We start from the raw sequence: 9457 nt of genomic DNA, 5'->3' as shown, positions 1-9457 counted from the left end.
AAATCGCTGCTGAACAGAACATCTTAGCCAAATCCATGACAGCAAAATGTTGACTGGTTGCTGGCTGAATGGAGTCAGTAATTCCAACATTAGGTCTGGGGGCTTAGTGGGCGGAACCATGGCATTAGGGTTGCAGTAATGCACCTCGAGAGCATTTTCCCAAGTCTAAGAACAGCCCCAACTGGGCAGTTAAATGGACAAACATTGGGGCAATCACTTCTTCACTAAGTAGTTCTCCTATGATAGGTTGCAATGCTTGAAGGCCCTGTTTTAATTTACATTGGGCCATATTCCCTATTTTAATGGGGGGAAGGGGAAGGTCCACTGGGTCCCATTTTGTCCAGACAATTTTTGTATTTGTAAGTACCAAAGATTTCATTTAATTTTAGATTTTTACTCATTGGGTCAGAGCATCCATTTTAAGGCAATGGGTGCCATGACCACGGGGAATTTAGACAAGGTGCTAGTTCTGATGGCTAAGGTGAGGCACACTTATTTGTCCTCTATGTCATATTCAGTAACTCCTCTAAGATTATATGGGAAACCTTTTTTAAATTGAGTGAGCTCTCCCAGTGGGACTGTAATTTGAGATTTCGTACTGATTAAGGCCATGAAGATTTGCCAATTGGTGCATTTAAACAGATGTTGAAGTTAATTCAGAAACTATGTTGTAGAAGTACAAAAGTTAATCAAGGCCCTTTTATCTTTTTATTGCATAAATTCTTTTCACAAAATTTAGATTTCTAAGTGGGTCAAATTGTGGAGTTTTACTCAGACTTTTTTTTTTTTTTTCCCAGAGAAGATTATGTGTTTGTTTTTTATTTTTAAATAATTAATATAAAATATACATAACATAAAAATAATTTTAACCATTTTAAGTGGACCATTCTTTGACATTAAGTATATTGACAATACTGCATAACTTTCACCACTATTTCCAGACTATTTTCATCATCCCAAACCAAAATACTGATTTAGCGAAAACTCCCTGTCCTCCTTTTCCCCCAATGCGGGGTAATCATTAGTTTGCTTTTTGTCTCTATGAATTTGCTTATTCAAAGTATTTCATATAAGATAAATCATACATACTTTTGTTCTTTCGATTGTGGCTTATTTCACTCAACTCAGTGATGTCTCCAAGGTTCATCCATGTTGTAGCATGTACCAGCACTTCACTTCTTTTTACAAAACTAATATTCCATTGTATGGATATATCTCATTTTGTTTATTCCTTCATCTGTTTCAGCATTTCGTTTTCACCTCCCATATAGAAGTTTCTCTCTCTTTTTCTCCCTTCCTTCCTTCCTCCCTCCCTCCCTCTCTTTCTCCCTCTCGTTCTTTCCCTGTCCCTCTCTCCTTCCTTTCCTTCTTTCTCTCTTTCTGGTGATTACTGATGTACTTTGGGGGATCCTCTCTAACCAGCAAATATTTATAATTTCTTCCTCCAGAGATAGTCAAATCCTTATCATCAGAGGAGTTAGGGGCCTCCCCTGTCACCATGGTTGAATTAACTGCCTGTCTGTGCCACAAACGTGCCACGGGTATTTTTTTCTCTAGAATCCTAAGGATCAGAGTTTTTTGTTTGTTTGTTTTGTGTGTGTGTGTGTGTGTGTGTGTGTGTGTGTGTGTGTGTGTGTTGACAGTGGCTTGAGCAGCAAAGAATTTTGTAGGGTCGCAGTGAACCATCTGCCTTTAGGGGTGTGGACCTCAGTCTGCCACGTAGTAACAATGACCCTTCCTCCATACAAATGGCCACTGAATGGACACATATATTGCTGGGGTGTTACTTTCTCCCCTGAGCACTCTACAGAACAGGGCCCAATGCCTGGCAGAGACACACAGGTTCACAAGGTAAAAGCCATTCTCCCGAGCCTAGCATCAATCATGGCTCCTGCTTTAATTGAGGCACACGATGGATTTGAGCCAAGACACATGAACCAAGGCCACTTGATTCATGTTACTGTATAAAAGAGTCTTTGTAGAACCTAGCAAATGTGGGACAACGCACCCAGCTCAAGATGCAAGCTTGCTAGCAGGCAGCAACAAAGCTCAAAGAGCATGCTCTCCAACAAGCAGCAGCTCAGCGAACACTCACCCACAGGCAGCAGAGCCAGTTAGCAAATCAGAGCAAGAGAAGAAAGCCCCCTAGCCGTGATGATCGTCACCAACTAGAATGCCTGCTCACTGCACCGATCGTTTTGGACACTCTGCAGAAGCAGGGTGGACTTGCCCACCCCAAATTTGGCTTGCACGTCGAGATTGATGACCCCATACACTGAGAAGGCACAAACATCTTTGCCACGCACACAAGAGGCTCTTGGGGAAAGCAAGGTGAGCACAAGCATGTCTAAGCTGGCTTGAGAGAGGAAGTGGGATTGTTTTGGGATAATACAGTGGTTAGGGCATGGGACTGGGGAAAAGTTTCCAAGCAGGGGCTGTGCTTTTGTGAGATGTGAATTTCTCGTAGGCTCCAAAGGAGCGGGCATTTTATCAGTCTGTCCAGATGTGGGGTCAAGGGGAAGAAGAGGGTGAGGCTTAAAAGAAGTCAGCAGTCAAACATCAAAAAATGGAATCAGGCCCTTTACTGCACTTACTAATAAATTCTGAATTTTGAACCCTATGAAAATATTACACATTCAGTAAAACAACAAAATCCTCCCCTTCATCCTCTTCCAAAATAAAAAGCAATAAAGAATCAGTGTAGTTATTTGAAACCATCATTTTCCATTTATAATTCCTTTTATATTTAAATTATTTCCCTATGAATCATTTCCCCAGGGAACTCTTGGTAAAAATAGGATTTGGGAGGAGCATAATCAAGAAATTATTCATAGCAGGAAGAAATCTTAGAGATTGTTTTTTCCAGTAACTTTCTGAAACAGGTGTTGGAACTAAATCTAGAGATTTAATCCAAATGCTGTAAGTGAGATTTAGAATTAATCATGTTAAAAATAATTGTTGTTAGTTTGTTTTAGGAGTATCTGGAATTAACCTCCGACATCTGCAACCCCATTAAAGCAGGATGTTCTCAAAACCCCCATCCCAGTTTCCTAAAGTGATTTCTGTATTTGCCAAGTCTTTTCCTTTCAGAAAGGATTACTGCTATGAATTTCAATTCATTTGGATGTAACTTGGGTTTCTCATCTAAGGCTTGCTAGTAAAACGAGCTTGATCTCTGTCCGCATGATGTCATTTGTGACTGGGACATGCTCCAAAGGTGTTAGCAACTCTGTCTCCCGCCAGACCCCAATGATCACAGTTGTTTGAAGATTTCTGTTGCCCTGAAGTTGTGTAGTGGCTTAGACAGCAAATCTGATTTTATCTCACCACTTTGGGGCCACTTTCATGCACCAAATGAAGTTTTGCTTTTCTCACTGATTTTATTTGAGTTGTCAACATTCCTCAGAACCAAAGTCTATCAGAGTTGTGACACTTTTGATAAGTTATTTTTCCAATTTTCCCTCCTTTGACATGACAGGTAATTCAGATGTACTTCCTCAGGTCCAGAGGAGTCCTGGAGAAAAAGGGATCAACACATATTTGAGAATATAATCCCCCAGCCCCTCTGCCTTAAATAGTATTCAACCGTGATTATGCTGCATTTTCAGAAAAAGTTCTTTTTTCTTCAACTCGTGCAATCTGATATAATTTTGAGTAATTATAAACACACGTTGAAGCACAGAGACAATCTTTTAATTTCCTTTTTCTCATTAATCACTACAGTGGTTGGCACACAGCAGTCAATAATATTTACTTTATAGATACTATATTGTACAATTTTTGGAGGATGGACTTGGAATTTCTGGGACATGTGTGTGCATTTTAATTTTTTTTTTTTTTAATTTTGATAGATACAGCCTAATAGCCATTCTAGAGGTTTAACTGATTTACATTACTATCAACAAAGTTTGTAGATGCCCATTTTTTTCTCTCCTTTGGGTTCACTGTGTATACATATTTAAAATACAGCATGTTGTTTTTTTTTTTTAATTGCATCTTTGATTATTAGGTAAGGTAAGTATTTTTACAGCTGTTAATCAGCTCATAATTTATTGCACATGGCTTTAGATGATTGTCAGTATTTTCAGCAATTTGGAGGCTCTCTTTATGGCTATGCATGTTTAAATTCTTTGTCTCATTTCCAAGCTGCACAAAGTTTCAAACAGTCTATTCCTTACTTTTTAAAAATTATTGTGATGGTTTGAAGTTGTATGTACCCCAGAAAAGATCATGCTCTTAAAGCTAATCCATTCCTGTAGATGTGGACCCATTGTGGGTTGGACCTTTTGATTAGGTTATTTCAGTTGAGGTGTGCCCCAGGTGGGTCTTAATCCTCTTACTGGAGTCTTTATAAGAGGATAAAACAGAGAGAAACACATAGAATACAGAGGAAAAAACAAAGAAGCTCAGAAAGAAAGCTATGGGTGGAGGGAGCCAGAAGCTGAAAGCAGCCAAACCTGAGAGAGAAGAACCAGCAGACACTGCCAAGGGCCTTGCCATGTGACAGACGAGTCCAGGATTGTGGGATAACCTGTCAATGCCTTGATTTGGACATTTTCATGGCCTCAGAACTGGAAGCTTCTGAACTAGTAAATTCCCATTGCCTAAAGCTAGTACACTACTGGTATATTGCATTAAGGCAGCTTTAGCAAACTAAAATAACTATTTTTGTTTCTTTTTAAGATAATTTACCAGAAATTCACATGCAGTTGCAAGAAGTAATAGAGTGATCCTGTTCCCAATGATAACATCTTGCAAAACTATAGTACAATGTTACAACTAGGATATTGATATTGATACAGTTAAGATACAGAACATTTCCATCAGCACAAGGATCCCTCATGCTGCCATTTTATAGCCACACCCACTCCTCTCCCACTTCTACTCCCTCTGTAACCCATGGAAACCACTAATCTTTCCATCCCCCATTTCTATAATTTTGTCACGTCAACAATCCTACAGCATGTAACCTTTTGGGATTGGCTTTTTTATTCAGCTTGATTACCTGGAGATTCCTCCAAATTGTCGTGTGTATCAATAGTTTCCTCCTCTTTATTAGTAAGTAGTTGTGAGGTTAATTTCATGTGTCAACATAGCTAAGTTATGGTATCCAGTTGTTTGGCCAAGCAAGCACTGGCCTGATTGTTACTGTGAGGCAATTTTGTGCATGGATTTAAATCATTAGTCAGCTGATTGCATGCACACTACAATCAACAAAGGAGATTGTCTTCAACAATGAAAGGAATCTCTTTATCCAATCACTTGGAGGTCTTACTGCAAGAACTGAGGGTTTCAGCAGTAAAAAAGAAGTTCTATCTCGTTTTCAACCAGCCTTCTTTTCCTGGAGAAATCATTGCCAACTTTGTTGAAGTTTCCAACCTGTGGCCTGCCTGATGGAATTTGGACTTGCCAATCCCCATGGTCACATGAGCCAATTCATGTAATAAATCTCTTAATATTTACACACACACTATATATATGTTTCAGATCTGTTTCTCTGGAGAACACTGACTAATATAGTAGTTTTCTATAGTGTGGCTGCAGTACAGTTTTTTCAACCATTTACACAGTGAAGGATATCTGGGGTGTTTCCAGGTTTGGGATCTTATGAATAAAGCAGCTATGAGATTTGTGCACAAGTTTTTGTTGAACATAAGACTTCATTTCTGTTTTCTGGAAGAGATTGTGTAGATCTGGTGTTGACACTTCTTGAAACATGTTCCCCTTCCTCCACACCCTTGCCTCCGAGGGAATCCTGGAGCCCCTGCCACAATCTTGGCACCACAGCAGGAATTCTGAAACAGTTAGGAGGTCTAGTGGGTAGGTTGAATGGAGGTCCCCAGAGGATATGTCCACATCCTAGTTTCCAAAACCTGAGAATGTGACCTGGTTTGGATTCAGGATCTTTGCAGATGAAATTAAGTTAAAGAGCTTGAGAAGAAGGGATCATCTTGTACTACCTGGGTGAGCCCTAAATCCAGTAACAAGTGTCCTCTAGGAGACACACAAAGAAGATAGGACTGACAAAGAGGATGAAGCAGTGTGAGCATGGAGGCAGATGGGAGTGATTCAGAGATAAGCCAAGGAATGGCTGGAGCCACCAGAAGCTGGAAGGGGCAAGGCACACAATCTCCCCTAAGTCTTCACGGGAACAATGGCCTTGCTGACATCTTATTTTTGATTTCTGACTTCTAGAACTAGGAGAGAATAAATGTATGATGCTTTAAGCCACCAAGTTTGTGGAAATTTGTTACCACAACACTAGAAATTATTATACCTGGTGGCAAGAAGAAAAGGAAAGACAAAGAGTATAGTTTCAGAGGAACCAATTACAAACTTGGTGCCCTTCAGAATTCTGCAGAGAACTATCCCTGACTAAGAGCCCAAACAAGGTATTTGTTTTCCAGTTTTAATTTGAGGGAAGTCTGCTTTTTGTTTTTTGTTTTTATTTTGTTGTTTTTTTTTTTATTTTTCTGTATCAGGATTTCCTGACCTCTTTGTTGTGGTGGACTGCTTTGTGCATTGCAGGAAGTTTAGCAGCATCCCTGGTCTTTACCTTCTAGCAGCCTGTAGGACCATCCTCCCAGGTCTAAGAACCAAAATTATCTCCAAACATTGCCCACATGTCTCTTTGGGGGAAAATAGCCATGACTGGGAACCACTTGTCTATACTTATATTTTGTATATTTTTAGGCTGGTGATTCTCAAATTTAATATGTGCAAGAATCATTTGGAGGACTGGCTATCTGGCTCAGATATTCTAGTTCACTAGGTGGAGACGGGACACTTACATATACATTTGCATTTTCATCTCCAACAAGCTCATAGTTAATGCCAATGCATCAGTTCCAATGCTCACACTGAGTTACCCTGCTCTAGAGCAGTATTCCTTCAACCGTGTTTGTGGATCATCCACATTCAAATCACCTACAGTGCCTGTTTCAGTTTGCTAATGCTGCTGGAATGCAAAACAGCAGAAATGGATGGACTTCTATAAAGGGGGTTTATTTGGTTACACAGTTACAGTCTTAAGGCCATAAAGTGTCCAAAGTAAGGCATCAACAATCGGGTACCTTCATTGGAGGGTGGCCAATGGTGTCCGGAAAACCTCTGTTAGCTGGGAAGGCACGTGGCTTGTGTCTGCTCCAAGTTCTGGTTTCAAAATGGCTTTCTTACAAGACATTTCTCTCTAGGCTGCAGCTTCTCAAAAATGTCACTCTCAATTGCTCTTAGGGTTTTTGTCCTCTCTTAGCTCCTCTGGAGCAAGACTCTGCTTTCAATGGCCATCTTCAAACTGTCTCTCATCTGCAGCTAGTCTCTCAGCTTCTGTGCATTCTTCAAAGTGTCCCTCTTGGCTGTAGCAAGCTTGCTCCTTCTGTCTGAGCTTATATAGTGCTCCAGTCAACTAATCAAGGCCCATGCTGAATGGGCAGGGCCACACCTCCATGGAAATTATCCAATTAGAGTTATCACCCACAGTTGAGTGGGGTGCATTTCCATGGAAACAACCTAATCAGAAAGTTCCAACTTAATCCCCACTAATATGTCTGCCCCCACAAGATTGCATCAAAGAACATGGCTTTTTCTGGGGGATATAATGTATGCAAACCGGTACAGTGCCCCACACAAAACCCATTGAATCAGAGTGTTTGGGAAGGGGACCAGGGATCTGTAATTTCATTAGTATTCCTGCTGATTTTTTTTTTTTTTAATCTAAACCAGTGGTTCTCAAACTTTGCTGTGCCTTGGAATTACCTGGGGATCTTTACAAATTACTGTTTCCTGGCTCCCACCTGCAGCTATTTTGATTTAGTCAGTGTTCTAGTTTGCTAATGCTGCTGGAATGCAAAACACCAGAGATGGATTGGCTCTTATAAAAGGGGGTTTATTTGGTTATACAGTTACAGTCTTAAGGCCATAAAGTGTCCAAGGTAACACATCAGCAATTGGGTGCCTTCACTGGAGGATGGCCAATGGTGTCTGGAAAACCTCTGTTAGCTGGGAAGGCACATGGCTGGCGTCTGCTCCAAAGTTCTGGTTTCAATATGGCTTTCTCCCAGGATGTTCCTCTTTAGGCTGCAGTTCCTCAAAATGTCACTCTTAGTTGCACTTGGGATATGTGTCCTCTCTCAGCTTCTCTGGAGCAAGTCTGCTTTCAACGGCCATCCTCAAACTGTCTCTCATCTGCAGCTCCTGTGCTTTCTTCAGAGTGTCCCTCTTGGCTGTAGCTCCTCTTCAAAAGTTCACTCTCAGCTGCACTGCATTCCCCCTGTCCATCAGCTCATTCATATGGCTCCAGTGACTCAAGTTAGACCCACCCCAAATGGGCAGAGCAACACCTCCATGGAAATTATCCAATCAGAGTCATCACCGACAGCTGGGTGGGGGGCATCTCCAAAGAAACACTCAAAGAATTACAATCTAATCAACACTGATAATGTCTGCCCACACAAGATTACATCAAAGATAATGGCATTTGGAGGACACAATATATTCAAACTGGCACAGTCGGTATGGGTTGCAACCAGGGCACCAGGATTTATAAAAGCTTCCCAGGAAATAGTAATATGCAGCTAAATTTGGAAATCCCTGCTCTAAACAATATTTAAATTGGATGTCCAAGAAATAAAATTGGTGCACTGTTAAAGGATCTATTAGTTGTAATAGTTGAGAAATCTCCCAGGCTTGTCAGGACTTAGGATTGGAATGAGTTAAATGGATTTTGTGCATAACACAAAATTGCCGTGTTTATTCAGTAGTAAAAAAGTCTCTCTTCATTGAGTCCAAAAGCCTAGTTCTTAAAAAAAATAGATATTTAATGCTGGTATTTAATGAAGTTGGCCTTTTGTACAGAATGTTATTACACTTTGTTTTAATTGGAATTTTACTCTATCTTTTGACTTTTTGACACAAATCTAAAAGTCTCTAGGGACAATTACAACATTATCATCAGTCCCAGTATTTTACATTGATTCCTTTAACACTTGAATATTCACTGATTCACAGCATACAGACCCAATAAGATGAGCAGCATGAGAAAAATAGATAGATCTCAGGAGGAACTTCCTGTCTTCCAGTATTATGAAACATTTCACCTAACTAGGAATTCACCTAGGGCAGAAAAGTAGCACTCATTCCTCAAAATCATTATTAGACACAAGAACAACTTGCAGTCACATGGGGCAAAGATGACAATAGAGGTCAACAATAGAGCAGTGTAAGCCTGGGAGATAAAGTTGGGAAGTTCCTTTGGGAAAGTGAGGCACTCAGATGTGCCCATGTATCCTGGGAAATTTAGACAATCGCATCATACCCAGCTAGAAAACAAGCGCAAAAAGACCTGAAAGACCCCAAACTTTCACCTTTGACTGTTCTCTAGCTCAGTGCAAGTGGGAAGTGATTGCAGAGTGGTAAATGGCCTGGCTCAGTGTTGAAAAAAAAAAAAGAGAGAGAGAGA

The 9457-nt window shown here is 40.4% G+C and overlaps 1 long non-coding RNA gene across 1 annotated transcript in view; it reads left to right on the top strand.

The window, feature by feature from the left end:
• Positions 1-2122: 2122 nt before the first annotated feature.
• LOC119512682 overlaps positions 2123-9457 on the top strand; it is a 180328-nt gene continuing 172993 nt past the window's right edge. Inside the window, exon 1 of the long non-coding RNA XR_005212442.1 lies at positions 2123-2331. This is a non-coding gene — a long non-coding RNA (uncharacterized LOC119512682). The remainder of the gene's footprint in view (positions 2332-9457) is intronic.

The sequence above is a fragment of the Choloepus didactylus genome, chromosome 17 (genome assembly GCF_015220235.1).
Source record: "Choloepus didactylus isolate mChoDid1 chromosome 17, mChoDid1.pri, whole genome shotgun sequence".
Lineage (NCBI taxonomy): Eukaryota > Metazoa > Chordata > Mammalia > Pilosa > Megalonychidae > Choloepus > Choloepus didactylus.
This window is presented reverse-complemented; position numbering and strand designations above follow the sequence as displayed.